At 43.0% G+C, this 10336-nt stretch overlaps 1 non-coding gene across 1 annotated transcript; it reads left to right on the top strand.

Annotated features, from left to right (window-relative positions):
- Positions 1-296: 296 nt before the first annotated feature.
- Positions 297-370, top strand: trnat-agu. Its single transcript has one exon. It is a non-coding gene; the product is annotated as a tRNA-Thr (tRNA).
- The last annotated feature ends 9966 nt before the right edge of the window (positions 371-10336 follow it).

Genomic DNA, 10336 nt, shown 5'->3' with positions numbered 1-10336 from the left:
AGTGACGTCCAAATCCGAGGCATCCGTATTTAAAATTGCATTTTCTAATCGGACGCCTGCAATCGGTCAGGAACAAGTCCAGTTTGAACAGGTGAAATGATCAGTTTTAAACCAATGCAAGAGGAGATTGTTTCCTTCTGTGCACTTTCAGAGGAGAACCTTCAAATGTGAACGATCAGTGTTTGCAAAAGCGGGTTTCACCGAAATTGACAGTCAGCAAAATTGGTCCAGAAAACCTGTTCCTGAATGCAAGCTTAAAGTAATGCATATATCGATGGGGAAAAATGTCAACACCTGGTGCCGTGGCTTAGTTGGTTAACGCGCCTGTCTAGTAAACAGGAGATCCTGGGTTCAAATCCCAGCGGTGCCTCAACTTTATGTCCGCCGTTGCTCGTTTAAAGTTGTTTCTAATGATCCAACGAGCGAACGCAGCATTCCTTCATGGAGTTTGGTCGGGACAACAGGTTGAGGCAGAGATACATGCAGCCTGACTGAGCAACGTTGTGGAAATGACACAGACGCCGCGAGCTAATAACCCTCATTCTCTGCCGTCAACTGTCATTCACTTTCCACCGACAGGAGAGACATCATTGTAATCGTATGTTTGTAGTGGCGTTGCTTTTTCTTTGCTGGTGGATTAAGAATTCTATTTCGAAGTCAAACAACTCATTATATTTTGAGGGAAGAAATGTCTCCTTACCTCAGGCCCATGGACAGGCACAGTATCCGAGTAATATTAGCCGAGTTCTGGACTCGACAGCCAGCGAGGGGAATAGCTCTCAGCGCCTCCACTCTCAAACACTCTCCGAATTTCAAACTTTTCAAAGAGCAGAAATCGGAAATGAGAGATATGGATAGACAGAGAGTGGGAGAATTTGAAAGGGGCTGAAGTGGATGCACAGACAAAGTGAGGCAAATAGAGACATATATTGAGGTGGATACTAAAAAGAACCATTTCGCGATTCGACATGGCTGTTAACTGACAGAAAAGGAAAGGAAAAGGCAACCATTTAAGCAGAACCTTTCCCCACCTCAGGGCAACAGAAGCAGCATTAGAGTCGATAAAGTCCTTTTAGAACATAGAACATAGAACAGTACAGCACAGTGCAGGCCCTTCGGCCGACGATGTTGTGCTTAACTTTTACCCTAAAAGTTCTCATTGTCTGGAGAACTTGCTTGCTTTTAAAGTTGTAAAGTTGACGGTTGGAAACTAATGAGATATTTTGATAAAGATGCTGATTCGACAGATAAAAGTGATAATTTCACTGACATTATAAGACAGAAGTGAATAACTAACCTGGTCCTGATGAACTCTCAGTGGATCTGAAGCATTAACGCTGTTTCTCTCCACAGATGCTGCCAGACCTGCTGTGGTTATCTATCAATGCAGTTTTTTGTTTTAGATTTCCAACTACGGCAGTTCTTTGCTGCTGGTTAGCTTGAACGTCGTTTGGGATAAAATAGGTTTCCTCGCAGCTGCTTTCCTGCTTCTGAAAACCAGTCAGCAGTGCTGCGGTCACGAAAGGCTAGCAAAGGCGAACTTACAATCCCTGACTCGGGATCGAACCAAGGCCGCGGTGGTGAAAGCACCACATTCGAACTATTTCACTACAATGGAAGGCACAGGGATTCTCGTTGAATGAAACTGCTTTTACTTTTCCATTTTTGCTCAGTTCGGCTGTAGATCAGTTTCTCCCTGCCTTCGATGTTTATAGCGTGAAAACAGACCATTCGGCCCATCATGTCAGTGCGTGCCAACAGGCATCCATCTATTCTGGCCCCAGTTTCCAGAATTTGCCCATGGCCTTGTGTGATGTTTCGAGAGAAAATTCAGTGAGATTATCTCTGTAATCAACTGATGGGACTGACGGTTCGTGGTAGTGCAATTGTGTTACAACCCACTTAAGGGGCTCATCCTCATTTTTAGCCACTGGGGGAGATATACAGACGTCTCCCGGAGGGTGACAGAGGTCTCAGGATTACACCGGCTACATGTGCTTCACTTTCACTTTCCGTCCCCACACACCTTTCCCTGACAAAAGGCAGCTTTAAGTAGAACACAAGTAAATTCTCAAGATAATGAGAACTGCTGTTCTTAGCTCGGATATGAAACAGACAATGAGCTCAAATGGCCCCACATGCTCTTCGTGTGCAACTTTTAATTTCCAATTACCTCAGCTCCTGGGAATCTGACAACAAAAAGGTCCAGCACACATTCCTCTTTGGAAGCATATGTCAATTTGCAAGGATAGAAAAGGCATCAGCTGTGCTCGAGCCAGGTAGGACTCAAACCTACAATCTTCTGAGAATAGAGAGAATAGTCACTAACAGTCCCCATTAACAACTATTCTCCCTCCCAGCCTGATCGTTAGCCATTCCTTTGTCTATCCAACTATCTTTCTCTCTCTTTGGGCTCTATCCTATCGTTTACTCCCTACGCCACCCACCTCCCTATTTTCTGCATATAAACTGACGTTTTCCCAGCCACCATCAGTTCTGTGGAAGGGTCACCGGACCCGAAACGTTAACTCTGTTTTCTCCTCCACAGATGCTGCCAGACCTGCTGAGCTTTTCCAGCAACTTTGTTTTTGTTCCTGATTTAGAGCATCCGCAGTTCTTTTGGTCTATTTTAATGTTATTCTCTTGCCTTCTCCGTGTAACCCTGCACATTGTTACTTTAAAAATAATCAGCGGATTCCCTTTTGTATCAATTGAATCTGCGTCTTGGATAATTTCGGGCAGTAATTGACAGAACCTCTCACTCTGTTCAAAGTTTCAAACAGACCAGCTTTCAGCTTTCTGTTCTCCAAGGAGAGCTTTCCCAACTTTCCAATCTATCTTCATTGTTGACATTCCTCATCCACGGCATCATTCAAGTCAATCTGTTCAGCGCTGTCTCCAATCAATTCACATCCCCGCTTCCGGAAGTTTCACTCCAAGAACTGAGCAATAATGCAGCTGGAGGATTCATTCAGAGTCAGATTGCATGGGCGAACAACCTGAAACACTTGTTTTGACTTTGAACGAGTGTTTCCATTTGCCTTATTCACTACAATGGTACTTCTGCCCCATCCACACTTCAGGCAATCTGACATCATTTAACAAAGCTGGTTTGACAGAAAGCTGATCGGGCATTGTGGCAAAAGTGAAGTGAGAAACCGGGGCTCGTCTGCGAGTTGAAGCCGACAAGATAAAGCAGACAGTGAGAAACTGTTTTGAGGGAACTGGCATTTTAGAACATAGAAGAATAAAAGAGTCGCGTTTATTTAGGACTTTGCACCATCCGTAATAAGGTCCGTTGAGCACGAGCAGATGTTCTTTAAAACTTGCTTCCTGCTTCTCCATATGCGATATATTCGCCGCAAAGAGACTGAGGGATTTCAAACTCAATCCCATCGAAACTAAACCCCATAAGTGAAGAATGGAGCAAGACATTGAACGCCCAAAAACGCCGGCGATTCGAATCCCAGAGCTGCTCCTCGTTATGCTATCCACATGAAACAGAAATCATACTCCTAGACCAATGAACCAGCAACAGTGCAGTGCCGTTAACAGCAAAATAAGGTGAGTTTTCTTGTAAAGTAAGCATATTCTTGCTGCTTCGGGATGTAAATGCAGCACCGAGTTTTAATAACAGCTTCTTCCCATTCTGACCACCTGCTCCCAAGAAGCTGCGTTAGCACCCTTCCTCCGGGACAGGGCACTCTCCACTGGTGACTGGAATAAGCCATATTCCATTGGCAGGCACTGCTGCGGGAGAACAGCACGAATGCGCTCTCCAGCTCCCTGTCAAACACGGGCTTGCAGAGCAGGGGAGGGGAGTGTTGGGAGTGGGATGTATGGGAAGTGTGCAAGGCTGTGCAAAAGGGAGATTGCGCATGCACAGGAACTAACATTCTTTTGGGAATCTTTTCCAAATTACTGCATCTGATACAGTGTTAAAAATGCAGAGCTGCTCGGAAAAAGAGAATCTCTCCCAATTTGGGGGAACTGTATCTGTGTGCTTCTCGATGTCACAGGGAGGTCGCTACTGCCTGAATCAGCTCGGAGTGTTACTACAGCGAGCTCTGTCCCTCAGGCACACTGCACCTGATGTGTATAAACTTCACCACGCTGTTACCAGCTCAAAGAATAGTTTTACTCTTCAAACCATCCCAGAGTGATTGAAAATGCGAGAAGGCACTTTACGCCATCATCTTGACAGCTCCTGTTGAGAAAACGGAATGTGTGAGTGGACAGTCTCGACTGGAGCATTTTTCATAATTTACGACCTTGGCCCACGTGACAATAAAATAATTTTGAGAGATTGATTCTGTTACAGATAACAGGAAACAGCTGAGATGGTTTAACTTGCTTCTGAAAACATTTGAGTAAATTGTGCAGAGCAGTAGATACTTCTCCCTGTTGTTAGTGAAATGATAAACAACTCAACACAAAGAAAGAAATTACTTTAAAGTTTCAACAAAGGTCTGTAGCTCGGGTTGTGGGTGAGGTTGTTGACTTGCTCGCTGAGCTGGCTTGTTTTTGTGGAGACGTTTCGTCACCATGCTAGGTGACATCATCATTAGAGCACGGGAATTCCTGGAAGCGTGGTTCTCCACCCGCAATGCAAACAACAAACATATAGAATTGGACCCCATATACAAACCCATACAGACCAAAACCAAAAATGACACAACTCACCATAATGGACCAGACAGTATAAATTCCAAGCGGAGTACAATAACGTTGCTACATCGGAGGCTCCACCGATGATATCATCAAGCATGGTGACGAAATGTCTGAAAGAAAACAAGCCAGCTCAGCGAGCAAGTCAACACAGAAATTACTCAGTGACAAATCTGTTGAATCAAATTTGGTGAAGAATTGAAGCCGATGGAATGAAACAACCCATGAAAGTGAGGACGTAACATTGTCTGTGAGGAATTACCTCCGAGACTCGAGGAGAGTGCACAGTGCTCTTCCCAGGCGTCAGTCTTGGGACCACCTCTCTTCTGGACAGATATTAATGACCCGCACTTTTGCACAGAGTGAACAATTCCAAAATCCTAAATTACACAATTCTCGCAAATAATGTAATCAATGCAGAAGGGCAGAGAAACTGATTTTTTTTTTCCAACAAATCTTCCACTGTCTGATCTGAAGCTAGAACATTTCAGCTCTGCAAGGAGTGCAGTAAAGTCGATGAGTTAATATTCGGCGTTGTCGATTCACATTGTCCTCATCCCGTTATTGTTTAAAACTCTCCGCCAGAAACATCACTGAAAAATGGGAACAAGCCTCACTGTTCGATACAGCCAATGACTTACTTCAATGACTTACCCCACCTCATACACACAACTCTATGTACCATTGGGAATCCAGACATTTGTCAATCTCTGCCATCAAAAATAAAATGTCAACTGTGGAAGGGAAAGTTCGTGTTGCGAACCAGTTGGCCTCCTCCACAAACATTGCAGGTTTGTCCAATGAGCAATCGATTCTGGTCTTTCAAACGGTATTATTCCCAGAAAGATGAACCTGAAAATCTGACGAACTTCATCTGGTCAGAAGTGGAGCCTGGAGTGACAATGAATCTGCTTTTGCAGGTCATTGACTTCTGTCAAACGTGAACTAAAATTCAACAAGTTGTAGAGCTGGATAAACATAGCAGGCCAAGCAACATCAGAGGAGCAGGAAAGCTGACGTTTCCGGTCTGGACCCTTCTTGATTTCTGCTGAAACTTTGAATTAATTTCTTTTTTTGAGTTGAGTTGTTTATCATTTCAGTAAGAGCAGGGTGAAGTACCTGCTGCTCTGCACAATTTATCTGCTCCTTTATCCATCTCCCATCCACGTCCCCCTCTCTCTCGATTGGCTTCAGAATCCCCTTCCCCTCCCCAATTTCTGATGAAGAGTCCAGACCCGAAACATTAGCTTTCCTGCTCCTCGGCCTGCCGTGCTTATCCAGCTTGACACCTTATTATCTTCGATTCTCCAGGATTGGCAGTTTCTGCGAGCTCTAAAATTTGACTCTGGTAGGACTCGAACCCACAACGTTTGAATAGCACCACGACATAAGTCCATAGATGTCCAACACGCTGTCCATTGCGCCACAGAGATTTTCGCGTTTAAGTACAGAATGTTGGCTTTGGAACATTATCTTCGTGTCTTTCATCAAACATCTGTTCTTCGGAAAGAAGGGTCACCGGTCCCGAAACGTAATTCTGATTTTTCTTCACAGATGCTGCCCGATCTGTAGAGCTTTTCCAGCAACTTCTGTTTTAACATCTGTTTGTCCTCGTCCCACTTGCCACATTATCCTCGTATGATTTGGCACTTTAAGTGACCATCTAAACACTCCGAAAATTTTCTGATGATTCTTAGCTTAACCACGCGTTCAGGCAGTGAATTCCAGATACCGAGAACTCTCTGAGGGAAAAACACATCTTCCTTAAATCTCCTCCAAACCTTCTGCTCCTTGCTTTTAATCTTTAGCGATGGTCATTCATCCTTTTCAACAAGATGAAGTTTAGTCCAATCTCCCGAATGTATCCCCTTCATAATTTTGTTCATGTTAATCAGCTCCCCACTGAATTTTCTCTTCTCTTAGTAAAGCAACTCCAGACCAGCTCGTTTATTTTCACAGAGGAAATGGTCCAGCCCGGCAAGGTCCTAGTGACTCTGTTCTGGACGCCCGCTAGTACAATTACACCGTTCCTGCAGTCTACCATCAGAATGGAACAAAGTTCTCCGAACAAAAGCAGAAATTTCTGGAGAAATTCAGCACGACTGTCATCATCTGTGGATATGATGGATGTTTTCATTGACTGTCATGTGTACCGGTGTACAGTGAAAAACTTTGTTTACGAGCTGGAGAAGCAGATCATAGCAAGCAAGAATGTACAGATCAGAGCCTGTAAAAATACGTAGACAGAGGCATACAGGTCACACTGCACAGGGCGTGCACTAGGCGAGATCAACGTTAGCAAGATCAGCAAGATCATGCGAGTCAAGTGTCGTCAGGACTCGGATCTGGATGACCGTAGCTCCTTAAGCCAGGAAGTAGATTTAAAACAACATTGCTAGTAATTTTACAGATTTAGATTTAAGTTTAAAAGTGTAGAACGGTAATCAGAAATGTTAGAGGTAGATCTGCTCGAGAGATGTCGCAAAGAGTCACATGGTGTTAGTGCCATTTTGAAAGAAGAGTCCAATGACTCTTCTTCAGAACTGATAGTACAGAGGAAAAGGCGGCATATATAACGTGCTCTCGTAAACAATGTGACCTGTGTGTATATGTCTGAATATGAATGTCATTGTGGAAATCAACACTTCTTATTTCAAGCTCATCTTATCTTTACATTACTTCCCTAGACATAGATGGTTTTTCATCTTCTTCAAGTTTTTCTGGCTGCAATGTAGCATTTTCGAGCATTCTGAACTACCTCCTTAAATGCCCGCCGTTACAAATTTACTGACCTAGCTCTTAAACCTAATTTTCCATTTCATTTCAGACAACCTTATGTTCGTACTGTTACCATTTTCCTCATTTGGGTTTTAAGCGCTCGTCTTAGGACCAACCTTCCCTTCCTCAAAGTAAATATAAGTCTCGGTCACAGTGTAATCATTGCTACCTGGGGGCGTCTTCATTCTGAGGTCAATAATGAAAACTGTGCCATTGCATACTACCAGATATAGTCCTCTCTCGTTGCTTCTGGAAGGTACTGTTCTAATAAACTGCCCCAACAACACCTCATCAAATCACCAGTCAAACTTTATTCGTCAATCTGGCTTGCCCAATTTCTACCATCATTAGAATCGCCAAAGATTATGTGGTACCATGACTTAAAAGGAAAGGACTGCTTTAAATGGGGCAGCGGTCGACTGACAAGGGTCTAAAGTCCAACAGTTGGCAAAGGCACACACTTTGTTTCAGCAATTGACAACCGATGCTGGGTAGAATCGGGGATTAATATCATTATTTCCAGTTTATGAGACCAGGGCCTTTCCAAAAACCACCACACCATTGCAGTGTCCATGTGTGGCTGAACTACGGCATTCTACCAGTTTGGTACGCACGAGTCAGATTGTTTGAAATATTTGGAACGGTGTGCTCAGACAAATTTGAATGTCATTGTATGCGATACAGTACAGGCGACCGTGCACAGGCAAATGAAACTGAGAAATGCAGCTTTTAGGTCAACCTTAGCTGGAATCAGATTGTGAAAGCTGAATATGAAAGTCTTGTTGCAATTATATTGGGTGTAATGAACACACAAATGCAGTTCGTTGCAGTAATGATTTCCCTAAACTAGAGAAGGAAATACTTGCCTTCGAGGTCACATCAGAAATGTCCATTTGATTCAACACAGGGATGAGAAGACTGTGTTCCAGGTGCATACAAGTAAAATCAGTTAGTGCTCCATCGACAACAAGGTGCAGGGCTGGATGAACACAGCAGGCCAAGTAGCATCATAGGAGCAGAGTTCAGAATAATGAGAGATGAGGGAAATGTTAATTAATAAATTAATCATTAAGTAGAATCCAATACAAGGAAGCACAAAGTGACGTACAAAGGGGCAACGAATATGGAGAGATGATACACAATAAGCAGGGCAGTTCTTTTTGAATATTTTAGATCTCAGGTCCACGTTTACTTTTACTGAAGATATTTACTGCCCAGTCAGCACTGGTAGCCCCACGGGGAGGTGGTCGAGATCATACTACACCTGTAACGTCTGTAGTTCATCCTCACTTGGAGCATTGTGTGAACTCCTTATCCGCACTCTTCACCAAAACATGTAAAGAGATTACAAAAGACACAGATGGGGTCTACTGGGATATAAAGTCATTAGAACGGATGCAGACGGATTTTATGAGGGTGGCGGAAAAGTTGCAGGATTATATGTAGGAGCTGTTGGGGCAGTTGGAAATGTTGTAACTGACACAGGGAAAATTAGGAAGGAAACTCATAGAGATTTCCCAGATGACGCGAGGTTCAGAGTTTCCAAATAAGATGAAAATTCCCTCTTTCGAGTGAATCAAAGTCAGAGAGGTCAGAAATTCAAAAGCGTCGGTGAATACTAAACGAAATATTGTAGCAGAGTTTCTTTCCATCATAGAGGTATTTAAATCCGCACAATATTCCAGGAAAAAGGTAGTCGATGATTCCAGAATGTTTTCAAAGGCTTATGAGCAAACACACAAGGAATAAATTTAACAAGGGGAGAGAGTCTGTGGCCGGGCTGGGTGGGAGAGATGGCAGGATGGCGAGTTTAGGGGCGGGGATGGGGAATCAATTTGACTTTGAATGAATTCAGATGTGAAGAATTTTCATGAACAGTTGATTAAAACTGATTATAAAAATGCTTATGGTTTTGGAAGGTGTGGCATATTATTTGATGTGAAACATTATAAATTGCGAAACAACTGAGCAGGATTTTAAAAAATTGCAGAAAGTAAATTTAGTTATAAATAAATTTCGTGAACAAATGCAGTTGAATAGCATCGACTATAAAAATTCTCGTGGTTTTGAAACGTGCGGCATATGATTCCCTGTGAAGCATTATAAATGGAACAGAGTTTTTTTTATTAATTGGAAAGTAAAGTTATACCCGAATAATCAGGTGAACTGTCTCGGGAGCCGCAATTCCTGATGTTATTTTGTGCCTTAACGATTTGACCATAGTTAACATGATTTTGCGACCATTTCATACTTACTGATTCCCGCAGAAGAAATCCACCAAGTAGACTCTGTCTTTATGTATTTTCAAACCTCTGTTCTTCTCAGCAGCACTTTAATTCAATGATTTCCGACAAAAGTTGAAGGCAACATTTAAACAGTGTAATGAAATAAATCTAATTCCTTTCTTTTATTTTTGTCATAAATTCTGCCAGTTAGCAGCAAATTGAGTCATATGAAACAGGTTAAACAACTCTTCCTTTCCCAGAGTGTGACCAATGCAGGGTCAGCCACGTGATAAAGGTGATCGAGCTGAAACATCACATTCCGTTCTCTCTCCGCAGATGTTCCAACACGCGTTGAATACGTGCCGGATATTTGTTGATAAATCAGATATTTCCCACCGAAAATTTCTTTTCCAATCCACAGATTTATTAGAACAGTAGTGATCTCATTGAATAGCTGAGCGGACTGGATCGAGTGAATGGCAGCTCCCTGAGGACAAATATATTTTCTTTGCCAGTGAAACTCGCTGCATCACAAAGTCGGGGCCAGTGAACTGAAGCAGTGACAGTGATGAACTTTGCTGGCTGTTCATGTTGTGAATGTTACCATGGCTTTTCATGTCTGCGTTAACACCATAACTGCAGTGTGTAAAACTGCAGCGCAGAGT

Source organism: Rhincodon typus, chromosome 8 (genome assembly GCF_021869965.1).
Source record: "Rhincodon typus isolate 14 chromosome 8, sRhiTyp1.1, whole genome shotgun sequence".
NCBI classification, from domain to species: domain Eukaryota; kingdom Metazoa; phylum Chordata; class Chondrichthyes; order Orectolobiformes; family Rhincodontidae; genus Rhincodon; species Rhincodon typus.
Note: the sequence above shows the minus strand (reverse complement) of the source record. Positions and strands in the feature narration are given on the sequence as shown.